The sequence below is a fragment of the Bos grunniens genome, chromosome 3 (assembly GCF_055505025.1).
Source record: "Bos grunniens cultivar Pamir isolate PY7600 chromosome 3, Bosgru_T2T1.0, whole genome shotgun sequence".
Classification (NCBI taxonomy): domain Eukaryota; kingdom Metazoa; phylum Chordata; class Mammalia; order Artiodactyla; family Bovidae; genus Bos; species Bos grunniens.
Window position 1 is genome coordinate 16,937,538 of NC_141167.1, and position 19,813 is coordinate 16,957,350.

The following is a 19,813-nucleotide window of genomic DNA, read 5'->3' on the forward strand; positions in this document are numbered from 1 at the left end:
TCATCATCATTGCCTTTATTATCACCACCATCGTTGTGAACATCCTCATTGTCAGACCACCACCGCCACCATCACATCATCCTTTCCGTCTCTTGCTGAGCCCCAAGAGGCCTGTCCTTGCCCCTCCAGCAGGATACTCTGTAGTCTCCACCTTATAATAGAGAGATGTGTATGCACATTTTCTTTCTCAAAGTCATGTGCTGCTCTATAATTTCAGAGCTGTGTGAAACTGAGTAAGGTACTTAACCTGTCTAAATCTGTTTCTGCATGTAAAAATGGGACAAGTTTTAGTAACTCATGGAATTGCTGCAATGTAAATGCGTATAAAAACTCAACATAATACCTGGGATTTGGTAAATGCTTAATAATTGCTGGTCATTATTACTGTTATTATTACACTTCTCCTCCTAGCCTCTGAGCCCCTGCAAGCAGAGACCATGCCAAATTCATCTCAGTCTCCCCACAGAGTCTAGCACAAGACTTTTCTCCCAACAGACATTAATGAATGTTTGCTGAAACAGTCTTGGAGGCTTACACAAAATCAGATGCAAAATAACTCAAGGGCCAGGAGCATGGAACATGGTCAAGGAGAGAGGAGGACAGAGCCCTGATGAGACTCTGAAGACTTCCAACAGATCTCCTGAAGGGAGCCATTTGTTACCTGGGGAGCCGATCTGCAGGTCTGCTAGGACCTTCAGCCATCCATTCATTCATCAAGCTGACCAAAATCTCATTTGGTTCAATAACAAATCCTTGCCCAGTGTCTTTCCCCCCTATTTTAAATCTTACTTCCATCTGGCACACCAGTTGGTCTTCACAGAAATGCTTGGAGGCAGTTAGAACAGGTATGAACAATCCATTTTGTAAATAAAGAACTGGAGACTCAGAGAGGTGATGAGACTTGCCAAAGGGCACATAACCGTCAAGGACATAGTGGAAAGTAGACCAGGGTCCCATTCATGACATTGATTCCTTCCCACTGGCCCCATGATGTCAAGCACTTTACAAATCTGGAATCGCTCATTCTCACTGCCCACTTTGCTTCTCAGCAAACGAAACTGAATTAAGTTATTTTGGTGCTATTTTAACATGCCTGTTGGAAAAGAAAGATGAGAAGTTCCATGAATCAGGGACTATGAGAGCCACAACAGTATAGGGCAATTAAATGTATGGGTGCTGACCCCAGATGGTCTGGGTTCAAATCCTGACTCTGACATTCATTAGCTGTGGACAGAGCTAATGGACAGAGCACTGGACAGAGCTCTGGACAGAGCACTTAAGCTCTCTGGGCCTTGATTTCTTCATCCATAAGGAAAACTCATTCCAGCTACCTGCGGGACTGTAACAGTTAAATGGACTAATTTATGTGCAGTATCTAGAACAGTACCTGGTACATAGAAAGGGTTAGTTGTAATCATTATTATTTTTTTAATACTTTTTATGTTATACAGATTTATATCTTAATATTTTAAATTATTTAGTTATTTATTTATGACGGCACTGAGCCTTTGTTGCTGTGTATGAGCTTTCTCTGGTTGTGGTGAGTGGGGGCTCCTCTCTAGTTGCAGTGCGTAGGCTTCTCATTGCAGTGGCTTCTCTTCTTGCAGGACACAGGCTCTAGGTGTGTGGGCTTCAGTAGTTTTTGCATGTGGGCTTAGCTGCCTCACAGCATGTAGAATCTTTCCAGACCAAGGATCGAACCTATGTCTCCTGCATTGGCAGGTGGATTCTTAACTACTGTATCACCAGGAAAGTCCTGTAATCATTATTATTTGTGATGCATGCTCTGCACCTCAAACAAGGCCTGGCACAGAGAAGATCCCTAAAAAACATTTATTGGATGGGTTAATGCATGAAATACTCCCTGGAAAGAGGTCGGCAGCCGTGCCTCCAGGATGGATAAGTCAGTCACAAAGGGAGCTGGAGCTCCGGTTTCAGAGAACCTAGGGTCCCCGACTTCCTAGGTCAGATGAAACCAGGAGGAAGGAGATTGGTTCAAGAGGTTTTATGTCCAATGCATGTCAGGCTGTGTATGTGCTGTGCGCTCAGCTGCTCAGTCGTGTCCAACTCTTTGCGACCCCATGGACTGTAGGCCACCAGGCTCCTCTGGCCATGGGATTTTTCAGGCAAGAGTACTGGAGTGGGTTGCCATTTCCTCCTCCAGGGGATCTTTCCGACCCAAGGGTTGAACTGGAGACTCATTGGCAGGTGGGTTCTTTACCACTGCACCACCAGGGAATCTATGAAGAGCAGTAAATATGACTAATAATAGTTAAGAATATGGGCTCTAGAGTCAGATATTGAAATTCAAGTCCTCACTCACTCTGTTACTACTAGTTGTGTACTCACTTCCTAATATTGCCTCAGTTTCCTTATCTATAAAATGGGGATACCTACCTTGATGGAAAGTTGGGTTGATCAGATATCCTATGGAGGAGGTAAAGCCTCCTATACCCAGCCCTGGCTCACAGAAATACTGAAGACTAGCCCAATAAGGTCAACAGCAGCTGACCACGATGAACTCGTCCCATGGGCCAGTTCATCCTATGCCAAGTGCTGTTCTTACCATGCTCTCCCTCATGTGGGCTTTGCATTCCTCTGCTAAGGCTAGCTGCACCCTTGGCCAAAAGGCTGCTGAGAAAAGGCAAATTCTCTATTTGGTCCCAGCGCAGATTGGGCTCCATGGAGGTGACATGGCTCCTTGGAAACGGTCCCCTGGGAAAGGTGGTCTCCAAAGAATCCACCTGGGGCGCCCCTCCCAAGCACCAGTGCAAGTATCTCACAGTCACTGTGTCCCAGTCCCTATGGGGGTGCGGACCCTGCTGTGCTCAGTTTCCCTGTTCAAGACCCCCAGACTCACCAGTTGGCCTGCTTATGGGAAGGAATGGGCATTTGTTGAGCCAGAAATTTTACAATCTTGATTTCATGTAATCCTCACAGCAAGCCTGCAGGTGGGCACCTGGAGGTCTCCATGGACCAGCTATAAGACCCTGAACAAACTAGTCAATCACCCATGCCTCCCTTTTCTCACCTGTGAGCACTAGGTAAATATCCTTATTCAGTGAACCTGTTTTGCAGAGAAAGACGCTGAAGCACTGTGGGGAGGGAGGTGCTCTGTCCAAGGCCATATAACTAACAAGTGATGAAGCTGGAGCTGTACGACTTCATAGTTCCACCCATTCATTCATCATCAATTCTGTTTTGAAGGCCCACCCAGTACTGTACACTGGATCCAAACTCCCTCTCTTTTAAAAAAAACATTCATAGATGGTATTATGGTATCATACTGAAACTGTATTTTTAATTTTCTAAAACCACAGTGACTTAACAGAAGTCAATATATTTTTTGTCTTTGAATAAAATTGTATTGACAGGTTCTTAAAAAGTTTTTGCTTGTTTATTTGCTATTCTTTTTTTTTTAATAAGAAAAAAAACTTTATTTGAAGTGTTCACAAGAATTTTAACATAGTAAACCTCAACTCAAACATTGACACACAAACAATAAAAAATATTAAAGAGTATCATCATACATCATTTTGGCAAAACAAGATGGTCCAAGTTCTTTATTTGCTATTCTTTATTTCTCTTTTTGTAGATTTTTTTTTTAAGAAATAAATAATAAAATAAAACCATTTGGAGTTTGACTACAGTAAATAAGAAATAAAAAGTATTCATGATGCAGTGGGACATAAACAGTATAAGCCCAAAAGACTAAATTATTTACTATCTGGCCCTTTATAAAACAAGTTTGCTGACCCCTGATCTACTTGAAGTGACAAATAGATTCAAGGGATTAGATCTGATAGAGTGCCTGAAGAACTGTGGACAGAGGTTCATGACATTGTACAGGAGGTGGCGATCAAAACAATCCCCAAGAAGAAATGCAAAAAGGCAAAATAGTTGTATTAGGAGGCCGTAAAAATAGCTGAGAAAAGAAGAGAAATGAAAGGAAAAGGAGAAAAGGAAAGATATATCCATCTGAATGCAGTGTTTCAAAGAAGAGCTAGGAGAGATAAGAAAGCCTTCCTAAGTGACAATGCAAAGAAATAGAGGAAAACAATAGAATGGGAAAGACTAGAGATCTATTCAAGAAGATTAGCGATACCAAGGAAACAATTTCATGCAAAGATGGGTACAATAAAGGACGAAAATAGTATGGACCTAACAGAAGCAGGCAACGTGGACCACAGCCTTGTCTAACTCAACGAAACTATGAGCCATGCTGCGTAGGCCCACCCAAGATGGCCATGGTGGAGAGTTATGACAAAACGTGGTCCACTGGAGAAGAGAATGGCAAACCATTCAGTATTCTTGCCTTGAGAACCCCATGAACAGTATGAAAAAGCAAAAAGATAGGATACTGAAAGATGAACTCCCCAGGTGGGTAGGTGCCCAGTATGCCATGGGAGATCAGTGGAGAAATAACTCCAGAAAGAATGAAGAGATGGAGCCAAAGCAAAAACAACACCCATTTGTGGATGTGACTGGTGATGGAAGTAAAGTCTGACGCTATAAAGAGCAAAATTACATAGGAACCTGGAATCTTAGGTTCATGATTCAAGGGAAATTAGAAGTAGTCAAACAGGAGATGGCAAGAGTGAACATCGACATTTTAGGAATCAGTGAACTAAAATGGACTGGAATGGGTGAATCTAACTCAGATGACCATTATATCTACAACCGTGGGCAAGAATCCCTTAGAAGAAATGGAGTAGCCCTCATAGTCAACAAAAGAGTCCAAAATGCAGTACTTGGATGCAATCTCAAAAACGACAGAGTGATCTCTGTTTGTTTCCAAGGGAAACCATTCAATATCACAGTAAACCAAGTCTATGCCCCAACCACTAATGCCAAAGAAGCTGAAGTTGAACGGTTCTATGAAGACCTACAAGACCTTCTAGAACACCCCAAAAAGATGTGTTTTTCATTATAGGGGACTGGAATACAAAAGTAGGAAGTCAAGAAATACCTGGAGTAACAGGCAAATTTGGCCTTGGAGTACAAAACGAAGCAGGTCAAAGGCTAACAGAGTTTTGCCAAGAGAATGCACTGGTCATAGCAAACATGCTCTTCCAACAACACAAGAGAAGACTCTGCACATGGACATCACCAGATGGTCAACACCAAACTCAGATTGATTATATTCTTTGCAGCCAAAGATGGAGAAGCTCTATACAGTCAGCAAAAACAAGACCGGGAGCGGACTGTGGCTCAGATCATGAACTCCTTATTCCCAAATTCAGACTTAAATTGAAGAAAGTAGGGGAAATCACTAGACCATACAGATATGACCTAAATCAAATCCCTTATGATTATACAGTAGAAGTGACAAATAGATTCAAGGGACTAGATCTGATAGACAGAGTGCCTGATGAACTATGGATGGAGGTTCATGACAGTGTACACAAGGCAGTGATCAAGACCATCCCCAAGAAAGAGAAATACAAAACACCAAAATGGTGGTCTGAGGAGGCCTTAAAAAGAACTGAGAAAAGAAGAGAAGCTAAAGGCAAAGCAGAAAGGGAAAGATATACCCATTTGAATGCAGAGCCCCATAGCAAGGAGAAAGCCTTTCTCAGTGATCAATGCAAAGAAATAGAGGAAAATAACAGAATGGGAAAGACCAGAGATTTCTTCAAGAAAATTAGAGATACCAAGGGAACATGTCATGCAAAGATGGGCACAATAAAGGACAGAAATGGTATGGACCTAACAGAAGCAGAAGATATTAAGAAAAGGTGGCAAGAATATACAGAAGAACTATCCAAATAAGATCTTCAAACCCAGATAACCACGATGGTGTGATCATTCACCTAGAGCCAGACATCCTGGAATACAAAGGGAAGTGGGCCTTAGGAAGCATCACAATGAACAAAGCTAGTGGAGGTGATGGAATTCCAGCTGAGCTATTTAAAATCCTAAAAGATGATGCTGTGAAAGTGCTGCACTCAATATGCCAGCAAATTTGGAAAACTCAGCAGTGGCCACAGGACTGGAAAAGATCAGTTTTCATTCCAATCCCAAAGACAGGCAATACCAAAAAATGTTCAGACTATCACACAATTGCACTCATCTCACACTCTAGCAAAATAATGCTCAAAATTCTCCAAGCTAGGCTTCAATAGTACATGAACTAAGAATTTCCAGATGTTCAAGCTGGATTTAGAAAAGGCAGAGGAACCAGAGATCAAATTGCCAACATCTGCTGGATCATTGAAAAAGCAAGAGAGTTCCAGAAAAACATCTATTTCTGCCTTATTGACTATGCCAAAGCCTTTGATTGTGTGGATCACAGCAAACTGTGGAAAATTCTTAAAGAGATGGGAATGCCAGACCACCTTACCTGCCACCTGAGAAATCTGTATGCGGGTCAAGAAGCAACCGTTAGAACCAGAGAAGGAACAATGGACTGGTTCTAGATTGGAAAAGGAGTACATCGAGGCTGTATACTGTCACCCTGCTTATTTAACTTATATGCAGAGTACATCATGTAAAATGTTGGGCTGGATGAAGCACAAGCTGGAATCAAGATTGATGGGAGAAATATCAATAACCTCAGATATGCAGATGATACCACCCTTACAGCAGAAAGCAAAGAAGAACTAAAGAGCCTCTTGGAAAGTGAAAGAGGAGAGTGAAAAAGCTTGCTTAAATCTCAACATTCAAAACACTAAGATCAATGCATCCCATCCCATCAATTCACGACAAATAGATGGGGTAACAATGGAAATAGTGAGAGACTTTATTTTCTTGGGCTTCAAAATCACTGCATGTGGTGACTGCAGCCATGAAATGAAAAGATGCTTGCTCTTTGGAAGAAAAGCTATGATCAGCCTAGACAGCATATTAAAAAGCAGAAATGTTACTTTGCCAATAAAGGTCCATTAGTCAAAGCTATGGTTTTTCCAGTAGTCATGTATGGATGTGAGAGTTGGACTATAAAGCTGAATGCTGAAGAACATATGCTTTTGAACTGTGGTGTTGGAGAAGACTCTTGAGAGTCCCTTGGACTGCTAGGAGAGCAAACCAGTCAATCTTAAAGAAAATCAGTCCTGAATATTCATTGGAAGGACTGACGCTAAAGCTGAAGCTCCATTATGTGGGCCACCTGATGCAAAGAACTGACTCATTGGAAAAGAGCCTGATGCTGGGAAAGATTGAAGACAGGAAGAGAAGGGGACAACAGAGGTTGAGATGGTTGGATGGCATCACCGACTCGATGGACATGAGTTTGAGCAAGCTCCGAGAGTTGGTGATGGACAGGGAAGCCTGGTGTGCTGCAGTCCATGGGGTCATAAAGAGCTGGACGCTACTGAGCAACTGAACTGACTGACTGACTGACTGACCTACTTGATGAAATATTCTGCATCCTTTAAAAACATGATTATCTTTCAATTCAGGTTGATAAAAGCAACCTACAGAGTTTTATATACAGGATGATTTTGCCTATGTAAAAAGAACCCTATATAACAAAACCACATGAAAACTGAACATAAAAAACTCAGAAAAATAGATGAAATTATTAATAGTTTTGGGGGGATAGAAACACAGTAAGTGATTTATGCTTTTTATTTCCTTGTACTTGTCTTTACTTTCTAATTCTTAGGAAACACACAAGTATCATACGATGGAAAAATCACCTTTTAAAAAGAGAGATGCATAGTTGAACATCTCAGCTCTGGGCATCCTAGTAGCCAAGGTAAGGAGTGAAACAAGATGGGTTTTATCATCAGTGGTTAAGAAGGAGCCAGAGAACTACAGAAATACAATCCTCCTGGCCCAGATTTCTGAAAGACTTGGTCAACAGGGTCTTTGTGTCAAGGGTATCAAAAAAAAACAGCGCACAACTTTATTCTTTACTAATGTACTGAGGTATTCCATGCATATATGACTATTCTTCAAGTATTGACCTTCAAATGATGTCAAAGAGAAAATGCTAAGCTAAGACAATTCTAGTGGCCAGGGTGATATAGGAGTTTATAGCTCAAGGAAGAACTTGTGGAATCTTGTGGGGAATAGCATTAATGGATCCAATAAATGCATACACTTTCTGCAGAGAATTTTTTTCTCAGAAAACAAAACTTACATTGAAGACCAGTGTGTAAAATAGATAAAGATGAGGTGCCTTGGTAGAAGTTGAGTAGGGCATGTTTTAGGTCACCCTCACAACTTTCTCCAAGACTGCCCCTGAATGGGGTTCTGTGTCACCTCTAGGTGTTCTTGGAGCCCAGCTGGCAAATGGCTCCATTCGCCACCCCTTGGAGACCTGTACAGCCCCTGGTCCTTTGCCAGGTTGAGGGCACTGGTGAGGGCAGCAGAAAGGATGCTCTGTGCTCACAGAAGGCAGAGCCCTGTCCTGCAGAAGACACAACTACGAGCACAAAGACGAGGTTTCACTGGGGATGTTAAAAAGCACACGTCATAACTGTGCTTTCGTTATGGGTGTTGGGTTGGGTAGGGAAGGACTCGGCATTCTGGAGTGGCAGTTCTGGAGCCATCTGAGGCTCTAACAAGCGAGGAGGAGGGTCTTTGGCGGGTGGATAAGCCTAGAGGACAAATATATGAACCAAGGTTACAATCTCATTTCTGTTTGAAACCTGAAGAACAAAACATAGTTAGCAACAGGATGTGGGACAGTATATTGAAGTGGTAAAGAGGGGGCTCTGGATCAGATTTGAATCCTCCTCTGCTACTGACTTGCCCATGGGAAAATCATCAACTCTTCCCAAGCCTCAGTTCCCTCACCTGTAGAAAAGGAAAATCGTAGCCATATGATAGAACAGTTGGGAGGATTAAACGAAATAGTGTCTGCCAAGTGCTTACCGCCTTACCTGCCCCATAGTAGATGCTCCATCATAGTTTGCTATTTGGCCCAAGGGACCTGGCCAAGCCTGTAACCCATCCTTCCTGGAGTTTGGTTAACCCGGGCATGGACTTCTGAATTATGCAGTTTTGAGGAAAGTCTCAGGGATGTTCTGGGGCTGTCACCAGTTCCCTGTAATTGATGAGTAGAAGAATTTGGAGAGCAGCTGGGAGGAGCCAGGAGCAGCCATCCCTCAGATGAGTGTCTCAGGTTGCCTCTAGAATGACTTGACAGAATCCTCTGCTTGTCAGGGTGACGTCAGAGAGGGCTGCCTTTGTCGTGACGGGGTGCTCATGTGTCTCCTGCTCTGAGTGGCCATCCCCATGCAGTTAAGGTCATGTAGCTTTTACTCCACGTGAGGGACATGAAGCGTGCCATCTCTGCTTTGGCTTAGGGTCAGGCATCACGGGCTACTGTGGACATTTGCTGGGTTTTGGCCACTCCCTACTTCTGCAATAGCACTGATTTCATTTTGGAGGAATGAGTTCTCCTGCTCTTGATGGACAGGTAGGCAAGGCTCCCTGCAGCCCAAGGGATGACGTGAGGCTCAGCTAGGTATTTTGTTTGCTCCTCCCATGCCTCTGAATCTTCCATCTCTGCAGCCAGGACAGGACCGCCAGTGATTCGTTCCTGTTTTCTGCTCCTCCAGGGGGCCCTGGATCCTTTTCTGAGCCTGGTTCTCCAGCCTTCCTACAAATTCTGTGAGAGTCTCATTATCCTTCCAACTTACTCCTTTTTCACTTGAGGTGTCTAAAGTCAGCTTCTGTCACTTACACCTAAGAGCCCTAACAGATGCAGAGAGGAAGAAGCCAAAATGGCCTCCCTGGCTACAAAGGGCTACGACCAGGGGCTCTGGAAGATGCAATGCAAACAGGAAGAGTTCAAGTGGAATACAGAAGCCTTCCTTTGTGGGGCCAGCCCCTCCCCATGCCCACAGGGTAGACCATTAGTCCAATTCTGTGATGCTAGTTTCATTTCACTTTCTCGTGAGTGGTTCGGGCATAGGCATGTGACTCAATTCTGGCTAATGGGGCCTTTTATTCCCATTTTATAGCTAAAAGAAGGATCTCTGGGATAAGAAAGAGATTTTGGAAAAGATGATTCTCTTCTGCACCATCCACCATCGTGCCTGCAAATGGCCCCTGGGACCATCTTATGACCTGGGTGAGAGAATGCTGAGTCGGTGGGAAGGTGGGCAGAGCAGGAAAAGCAGGAAAGGGATGGGCCCTTGTCATCACTGGGCTGCTGGGTTATTCAAATCTGGAACTGTCCGTATCTCTAGGCTTCTGGAGTTAATAAACCCCTTTTATTTTTTTTTTTAAATTTCATTTTATTTTTAAACTTTACATAATTGTATTAGTTTTGCCAAATATCAAAATGAATCCACCACAGGTATACCTGTGTTCCCCATCCTGAACCCTCCTCCCTCCTCCCTCCCAATACCCTCCCTCTGGGTTGTCCCAGTGCACCAGCCCCAAGCATCCAGTATCGTGCATCGAACCTGGTCTGGCGACTTGTTTCATACATGATATTATACATGTTTCAATGCCATTCTCCCAAATCTCCCCACCCTCTCCCTCTCCCACAGAGTCCATAAGACTGATCTATACATCAGTGTCTCTTTTGCTGTCTTGTACACAGGGTTATTGTTACCATCTTTCTAAATTCCATATATATGCGTTAGTATACTGTATTGGTGTTTTTCTTTCTGGCTTACTTCACTCTGTATAATAGGTTCCAGTTTCATCCATCTCATTAGAATTGATTCAAATGTATTCTTTTTAATGGCTGAGTAATACTCCATTGTATTAAGCTGGGGCTTCCCTGGTAGCCACCTGCAGTTGGGTTTCTGTTATCTGCAGCCCACAGCATCCTTGTACCCAGCTAGAACTTCATATCTGAGAGCATGTACCTACCAGAGGGCTGGGGTTGTACCATCAAGGGCCAGTGGCAGGAGGAAGCCTGAGGAAGGGAGTATCCAGAGGGTGGGTAGGTCCAAGGGGGGCCACTTATGGGTAAGTATGGGTAGCCTCTGGCAGTGACAGTCTCTGAAGTTAGAAGAATGGCAGTGCCATTTCCTGGCCATCTTCTTTGTTTGGGGCAAGAACCCAGCCAGAAGCTTGAGGGCATAATGAATAAGATCCAACTCAACGTATGGTTTGGATGGAATAGTAAGAACTAGCCAGAGCCTCATGGTATGAAGTTCAAATGGGTCTTTGACCCTTTCAGGGAATTGAAGGTTAAGACAGGGAAGCAGAGGCAGAAAGAAACACACCCAGTTATATAGAGTCACCAGCAGGGCAGAGTTTAGTGGAGGCTGAAACTCCGTAAATACTCCCCTTTCACCACCTCCACCCCCAGGAATGCCAGATGCAGAGCTCAGGGCAACCATGCCAATTCCAGGCCAGCCCCCTGGGTACCCCTACTGGCTTTGGCTCAGGCATTGGACTGGCAGCTTGGATGGATGGCGCCTAAGAGAAGCAGGGGAGGCAGGGACTAACAGAGGCTGAGTTCAGGAAGCAACTTCCATCAGGAGCTGGGAGATCCCCGGTGAGACTTCTAGCTTATGCCACTCTGCTTCTGCCAGTATGTAAGCAACCTCGTGCCTTGGAGAGCCAACCCTGTTCTGGTCTGAAGGCCCAGCAGATGGACCACGCTCTTCCCGCCACCCTGTTCTTCATGCATCAGCAAGGGATCAGGCGCTTCCTCCCGTTGCATCCTCATCTATGTCTTCAGAGCTCCCACCACCCTGACCCAGCACTGAACAAACCACAGAAAGTCTTTAGGGGCCATTTTCCTGGCTGCAAAGATCCTAAAAAGGTCATCTGGAGTGCCAAAGGGGAAACAGAAGCACAGAGAACAGGGGCATGCTCTTAACCTGCTGTGTGACCCTGGGTGGTCAATGACATTGCCAGCTTGCATGTTCCATGGTTCAGCTTCAAAAGGACAAGCACGTGTGAAATGGTAAATTAACTCTTCAGAGCCAGATGGAATGGCCCCTACCTCAGCCTGGAGTGAGGGCTGACTCCTCCCCCTCATCTCTCCTCCTCCAACAGCTGGGTCCCCTGAAACACCTGAAAGCTTAGTCCCACCCCTTGTTCCACCCCATTGTGAGTATCATCTAAGGAAACCCTGGCTCACACTTTCCTGCCCTAACACTGTGCTCTATTTCTGAAACTGGCCTCACCTTGCTCCCAAGACCCAACACACCTTACTTCTCAGCCTTGGCTCAGCTCCCAGCTGCAGCCCCACGAGCCCGGTGCTGAGACTGCTCAGAAGGGTGGTGAGACGGCAGTGTCAGCAGTGGTTGTAAAGCACGTGCTCCCTGCCAGGTGCCCATCTGAGCATTTTGCAGGGATCACTTTATCAAATCCCCAAAGAGGGCCCCATCTGGCAGTTGCTATCATTCGTCCCATTTTATAGAAAAGGGATCTGAAGGCCAGCTTACCAAAGGTCACCTGGCTGGTAAGTGGCAGTGCCTGGATGTCCCCTTGACAGCCCACGTTGGCCGTTTCTCTGGTCCCTGCTGCAGGCCTGGACTGGGTTTTCCCTCTGCCAACCCCTGGGCTGGCCCTGAGTGCTTGTCCAGCCCCATGGGCATGGTTGATCTCAAGTCCCAGGCGTCTGTCTCCCTAGCATTTTAGATTGCTGTCATGTCCTTCAGAGAGGACGTGAGATTTCACAGAACCTGGAAGAACACACAGAGGGCATGGAAGTGGGGCAAGAGGTGAGATCAAAAACCAAGTCTGGTTACTTGCAAATGTAGACCCCACGAGTATATCCATGAGTTGGTCCCCTCTCTTACCCACTCACCCGTGGTCGCTGGGCTATAGCTTCAGGGTGTTGATGGCACCCACCAACCAGGGAAAGCCAAGCAGGACAGTGAAAAAGCTTGATGGCCCTGTGTTCGGACCCCAGTCCTGTCCCTTCGTGTTCTGCGAGCTTGAGGCACATCCACAGGGAGGGTGCCGCTCTCAGTGTTCGAGCCCCATCTGTGACATGAGGCTGATGACACCAACCTTGCAAAGCCTTCCTGAGAGACATGAGATGTCTTCCACAAGTGCCTGGCTCTCAGGGGTGCACACTCCTCTTGGCCCTGGCTGTCTGCTGATGCCAGGGGTGGCCTCTTGGGGCTGAGAAGTCCGCGTGGTCCCAGTGATGCCCACCACATGGCTGGCAGGGCCCCAAGAACACTAGGCATGCACGCTGGAGATAAATACAGGGTCCAGGCACCTGTTTCTGAACAAAAGGCTATTCTGGGGTTTTAATTGCTCAACAGGGGGAAGTCAGGCTCTGGCCAGTGACCAACCCTGGAGGGTCAGGACAAGCACTGGAGCAGCAAATACACCCAAGGGCAGGTGCAGAAATGCCAGCCAACAGGTGACAAATCCCGGACTGTCACCAAGGGAGGGCGCTTAAAAGGCCTCTGAGCACCCTCACAGTCTACAAATAGGGAAACTGACACCTGGGTGGGGGGAAGGCTTCCATTCAGCGCTTCCACGAACGTTCATCAAGCACCTCTTTTAGGCTTGGCTCTGTGCTCAGACCCAGGAACCTGACAGCATAGGGGAGACAGAAGGCACACATGCAAACCCTGTGCCCTGTGACAACTGCCAGGAGGAGGCACGGACAGAGCCGGCGAAGCAGGAAGGAGGGACGCCACCCTGATCACGTGGTCAAGCATTCGTTCATTCATTCACTATGTGCCCGGGCTTGTCTGTACCAGGCGCTGCTTAGGTGCTGGAGACACAGCCCTGAATAAAGTTCAGTCCCAGCCCTCGTGGGATGTACAGTTTCACAGCAGAGAAAGGTAGTCAGATAAATGAAGAGGAATATGATAGAATGTCAGGGTGCTACAGAGAAAACAACCCCAGGATACGGGAAGAGTAGGCACCTGCTGTGGCTGATGTTTCAGTAGAGACAGTCAGATTGATGCCAACCATGAAAAATGAACTTGAGCACAAGAAATACACAGGGTAGTGAATACTTTGCCTTTGGAGTGAAGGAACCAAGGCCCAGAGATAACCTGCCTCAGGGGTCACAGAGGACCAGCCATGGACTCAGAAACTGCCCCAGGTCTCCTCTCCAGGGCGTAGCATGCCCTCTGTGCCCACAACCGCTTTCCCCACCTCTATCCTGCCCCGGGGTTGGGGAAAGTGCCATGCAGCTGTGCCGGGTGGGGGCCAGGCCCGTTCGGTCACCACCTCCTGGCTCACCAGTCGCCCACATCTGAGACAATGAAGACTGACAGCCAGACCCTGGGCCATCCAGACACCATAGGCTTGCCCCTCCCCCCGTCACCTCCCGCTGATGTCAGTGGTGCCTTGGTGTCAGACACACACGGTGCCTGCACTTCTGAGTTGTATGACCTTGACAAATTCAGCACAGCATCTGTCAAAACCGGCTGTTGTACTGCACTCACAGAGCAGAGGGGGATTAAATAAAGTGAGGTGCTAAATGTCCACAAGAATCTGTGGCCCACAGCGGCCTAGAGAGGGCGGCCACCTCCCCTTCCTACAGTTGCCCCCTCACAACCTGTGCCTGGGCTGCATCCCAGAGCATCTGTCCCTCCTCAAGGCTCCCACAACCCCGAGAGCACTCATGGTCTCTTCCTGCGTCTGCTGTTGGTCCCAGCTGGAGAAAAAGATCTCCAGCACCCGGAGCAGCCTCTGGCTCCTGCATGTCTCCACACCACTGGCTGGGAACTCAGCTTAAAGCCACACTCAGCACTGCTCCATCAACACCCCCCACCATGCAGCTTCCAGCATGGAAAACTGAACTTGAAGAATCATGAGGAAGATAGACAAGCAGATTCAGAGTCAGCTTCTTATCAGCCTAATGACACTGGGCAAGTTAACTTTATTTTTTTTTAAATTATGAATGAGGATAATAATCAGTGCAAAGGTTCTGCAAAATTATAAGGTGATTTTAATATTATTGTTTTCATTATAGGATCATAGATTGAGGGCAGAGTTTATTCTACTTGTAACCTGGTACTACAATCCTTTCCACAACGTCCTGACCCCTGGGCAACCTCTTCTAGTTGACCTCTCCAATGATGGGAAACTTACTCCCTGATGGGCAGTCCCTACCATATTTTGACTGCTTCTGAGCATCAGAAACATTGATGCCTGTTGTTCAAAGCCCTGCCATGCTGAACTCTGGAATACAGAGAGGTGAGTGGGTGGTGAGCAAGCCTGGGAGAGGGTCTGGGGAGAGGTTTGAGATGATGGTGGGAGTAAGTCAGGAGTCAAGGGCACCTGGAAATAACACTTCCTGCTACTGGGCCAGGGAGCACTCTCTCATGTAGCCCCTCCACCAGTGGTCAGACCCCCTTCCCAGGTAACCTCCCACTAACGGTATCTTACTCTGCCCGAGGCTTCAGAGCCAGCCCGGCCCTTCCATAAGACATCCTGCCTGGGCTGCCTCCTGCCCGGGATTGCTCAGCAGCTGGACCACAGGGCCCTGGGTTCTCAAGCCATGATGTATGATTAATGACTCTGATGAGCTCACCAGCCCACGGAGGGAGGGTCGATCCGAGGGGAGGCCAGAGGAAGGCTGGTTATGGATTTTAACCCTCTGATGTTACTGGCTGGGAATTTAACATCAATAATTCAAAGCAGTGGAGAGTAGGGGTTGAGAAAAATGCAAAAGAGAGGGAGGTAAGGACAGAAACAGAGAAAGGAAGAAAAGGGATGGGGGAAGGGAAGGAGAAAGGAAAAGAAGCACAGATGATTTACTGAGTGTCTCCCAGGGCCATCTGCACCTCCTTTAGATCCTTCTGAGCCCCACTGAAATCTGGGAAGCATATAGCATCCCCCCCATTACCCAGCTCAAGAAACTGAGGCATAAAGAGGAAAAGTGAGGGTCTCAGGGGTTGAGGGGCTATAGAAAGGACCTGGGTTCTGTCTGCTACACCTTGACTTTGAAGGGTCACCAGGTGAGGGAACACAGCGAGGGTTCCTGCCAGCTGGAGGACAGCCAGCCCCAGCTTACACTCTGGGGCTGACATCCGGTGAGATGAGTCTGAAGGACTCTGTCCCAAGGAGAGAAACCAGTCCTCGGCCTTCTGGACAGCACCAGAACTTTGTTTCTGGAGCTGAAAAAATTAACTGCTATATTTAAAAGCATTGTTCGGTTGCTATGGCAACAGAGGGGCTAAGAATAATATAAAAAGAAGATGATATGCCAGGTTGTCACTGGCAACCCAATTTTAAGGGTGTGTGTATGTGTTTTAAAAGAGGGAGGGGGTGGGGAGGAGAGGGGAGACAGCATTTAGACTGTCTTCACCACTCCCTCTGGCACCAGCTGCCCCCGTGACATGTCCAAGATTCAGCCAGGCCTGGGATCTCACAGGTCTGCCCAAGTCAAGGGAGAGCTGGCATGGCCTGGCCCCAAGCCTAAAGATAAAGGTGGTTCTCATTCTCAGATTGCTGTCCCCTCCTGACAGCCCCCCACTGCCTGGGCAGCTTCCCTCAGCTGTGGAACCCCAGCCGGAGGCACCTCTCAAACAGATGGCCCCAAAATAGCTTCTTCCCTCCAACCTGGGAGATAGCAGCCAGCCTGGCAGACTCCCTGGGGACCACCAGGGAGAACAGATGGTCGGGAGAGAAGAGCAAGAGACAGATTTATTGATCTGCAACATGGATATCAGGCTTGGGCAGACATGGGCACAGGGTGGCCCTGGCTCTCTGAGGAGTCCTGCAGAGACACCTTAGGTCTAACCTTGGTCTGGAGCCTGGGCCTAGGTAACCTGGAGGATCCCAGAGCAAGCCTGACCAAGTCGACAGGAAGGTGGATGGGGACTGTGGCCCCTTGTACATCAGCCAGATGCTTGTCAGGGCTGAGATGGACGCACCCACGGGAGACATGGAGGAACCAGACAGCCCAAATCCCCAGGTAGTTCATTAACAGTTACGTTTTGGAAAGAGATCTGTTATTTTTACCTCTGTCACGATCATGCACTTTGGAGGGAACTGTGAAATCAGTCAACCAGGATCCCTGTGCCACATCTGCTGCGTGACCTCGAGCCAGGCCCTCAGCATCTCTGGACCTCAGTCCTGCCATAGGTAAAAAGACAGTGATTTTTTTTTTCAGGACAGCAGGTGGGCCTAAGTAAACTGGAGTTTATACAGCACCAGGCCTGGCTCACAGAATATCTTCAGTGGATCACACCTCCCACCAGGAGAAACTCTTACTTTAGCACTTCTCTCTTCAAGCCAACTCTGAAGACCATGGAGGCATCTGTGCGAATGAATGAGGAATGAGGCACAGCTGGGGAGGTGCCATCACACAGAGATGGTCACGGAGGCCCTCAGGGTGGCTGGATGTGCCTGGAGGGTCAGGGAATTCTGGAGGAAGGGGATGGTCTCATAGAACAAGGAGGAGAAGGAGAAGGAAAGACATTCTGGGCAGAGGGATGACTTGAACAAAGGCAAGGAGGAGGGTCTGAGAGCAGGGGACAAGCTCATGGGGCCAGAAGCTACTGGCAAGGAGAGTCACTGGAGAAGGGAAATGATCAGATTGGTGTTTCAGAAGGGCCCCGTGTCTAGCTCAGCAGGGATGCTAGATGGGCCATGTGAACTGGAGGCAGGGAGGCCCACAGAGATGCTGGTGGAAGAGTTAAGGTAAGAGATAAAGGGGCCTGGGCCAAGGTGGGACAGGACTTTACAGCTTACAAGGCGCACCCATGACCTCATTTGATCAAGCCCAGGATGGACAGAGGGAACAAGTCCTTTCCCCTTCCTGCCTATGGGGCTTCCCATAGGGGAGGGGCACCCACCATGTAGGGAATAGCTACATATTGACTCTCGAGCATCCTCTAGAAGCAAGCAAGTCTAGGAGAGCTGGAGAAGCCCAGACAAGGGATAGGTCTCTGGGCGGGTGTGGTCAGGGAGGGCTTCCTGGAGGAGGAGCAGTGGAGAGCATTCTGGGCAGACAATATAGCACAAACAAGCAGAGTTTGGTGAGAGGACTGGTCTAGTGCATTGGAGAAAGTAGTTCTTGGACCACACTGCAGCTGAGACCTCTCCTAGGAGAGCTGGGAAAAAGCAGATTGGCAATCACGGCAGGGCTAGGTCACAGAGAGCCATGAATTCCAGGTTGAGAGTCTGCATTCTCCTATGGGCAGTGAAGACTTGCGTGGAGCTGAGAAGAGTTGGGGAAGGATGAGAAGACGTGAGCAAAGCAGTTTGTGGAAGCCCAGCAGGGTCAGACATCTTATTCCTCCTTACTCTCCCAACTCTCAAATATAGGATCCTCCTTCTTCTCTGGCTGTGTGAGTGACAGCAACAGACACCAGACCTCAAGCAACACACCATAAAAAATGGGTATATTTTCCACCTGGGCCTCATGGGAGTTCAGGCTAAGTTAGCCCCTGGGCACAGAGCTGTCCCAAGTGGCTCAGCATCTGGGGACCAGAACTTGGGCAGAGGTCTCAGGGCCAGGGCAAGTCCACAAATCTTGGTCTCTGCCTTAACAAATATTACTGAGCACCCATTATGTGTCTTCTAGGCACTGAATCAGGTAAACAAAACCCCTCTTGGAGTCCAAATTCCAATAGGGGAAATAGACAGCAGTAAATGAATATGGGAAAGAGTGTTTCAGGCAGAGGGAGTGCTACACGCGAAGGTCCGGAGGCAGGAATGAGCTTGGTGTGTTTCTCTGACTCTTCATCTAGTCTTCATGGGGGAAAGAGATCCTTAGAGAGGTTAGGTGACTTGCCTGGAGTCATGTTGCTGGTTAGTGGCCAAGCAGGGCTAGAGGGCAAATTTGTTGCCTGCTGGTCCAGAGCTAGTGCATCACTGGCTAACTGGCCACATTTCAGGACATAGGCTCCAGCCAGAGTGTGGGCACGGACTGCTGACCATAGCGGGAGGCAGAAGTGGGGGTGGGTCAGTCATTCAGCCAACAAATATTGACTGATGTCAAGTGCTGGCTCTGCTGGGCCCTGACTTGTAGCAGGGCATGTATGGATGGCATCACTGACTGGATGGACATGAGTGTGAGTGAACTCCAGGAGTTGGTGATGGACAGGGAGGCCTGGCGTGCTGCGATTCATGGGGTCACAAAGAGTCGGACATGACTGAGCGACTGAACTGAACTGAACTGAATGTATGGATGGACAGAAGTTAATGTCCCCATGGAACCTATATTCTAACGAGCATTGAAGGGTACGGGGATCACAGGATTCCAGGATCTTAAAGTCTATGGCCAGAATCCAGGAATCACAGCATGAAAATGACTGCATCTTAGCATCAAGAATTCAGAATCAGCTTCTCAGCATGTGACAGTTGGCGGGGCCCTTCAGCAGCATTTGGTTCATTTTAAGGAGGAAGAAACTGAGGCCTGGTGCAGTTAATGTCCCACAGATGGAGACTGGCAGGAAAGCCAGGACCTTACACCTAGGAGTCCAGGCTCCTAAGCCATAGGATTCTGTTGGGCAATGGAGATGAGCATGGGCTTGGGGGTAGACAGACTGCTGTGGGTCTGCATCCTTTGCTTGTTGTGGCATGGAATCTTTCTGAACCCTGAGTTCCTCAACTGAAAAATCAGAATACCTCAAATAGATCTTGGAAAAATTAAAATAACACATGTAAAGTGCTTAGCATGGTAAATGCCCTAGATGCCTGCAGCTGTTGTTATAATTATTAGTGAACCTTTAAGGACACTGGTATTTGTCTTTATAGGTGACAGAGATTGGACCCTGCTGGAATCAGAATGGCTGGCCTGCTCCAGCTCGCAGACTTAGCATCCCACAGAGCATCTGCGGGGCGTGTTAGCTGATGGAGAAGAAGGATTGCTTCACTCTCACCTCGAAACAGAAACATGGCCTGTGTGGCCTGGCAGAGCCTGCTCCCTGCTCCAGTCCCCATCCCCCTCACTCTCTTTCCACTCCCTCCTCTGTCTCTGTGTTTCTCTGTATCTCTTTCTCCCCTCCACTCCCCCCCT

The 19,813-nt window shown here is 47.5% G+C and overlaps 1 protein-coding gene across 6 annotated transcripts in view; it reads right to left on the bottom strand.

Moving 5' to 3' along the window:
• Positions 1–19,813, bottom strand: part of HIVEP3 (HIVEP zinc finger 3) — a 560,729-nt gene that overhangs the window by 178,809 nt on the left and 362,107 nt on the right. The window contains exon 1 of one of the 6 annotated variants that reach the window (XM_086382267.1): positions 16,810–16,925. The exons of the other annotated variants lie outside the window; for them this stretch is intronic. The gene's annotated coding sequence lies outside the window, so the exon portion shown is untranslated. Of the gene's footprint in view, positions 1–16,809; positions 16,926–19,813 lie in introns of those variants that run through there. 6 annotated transcript variants of the gene reach the window in all.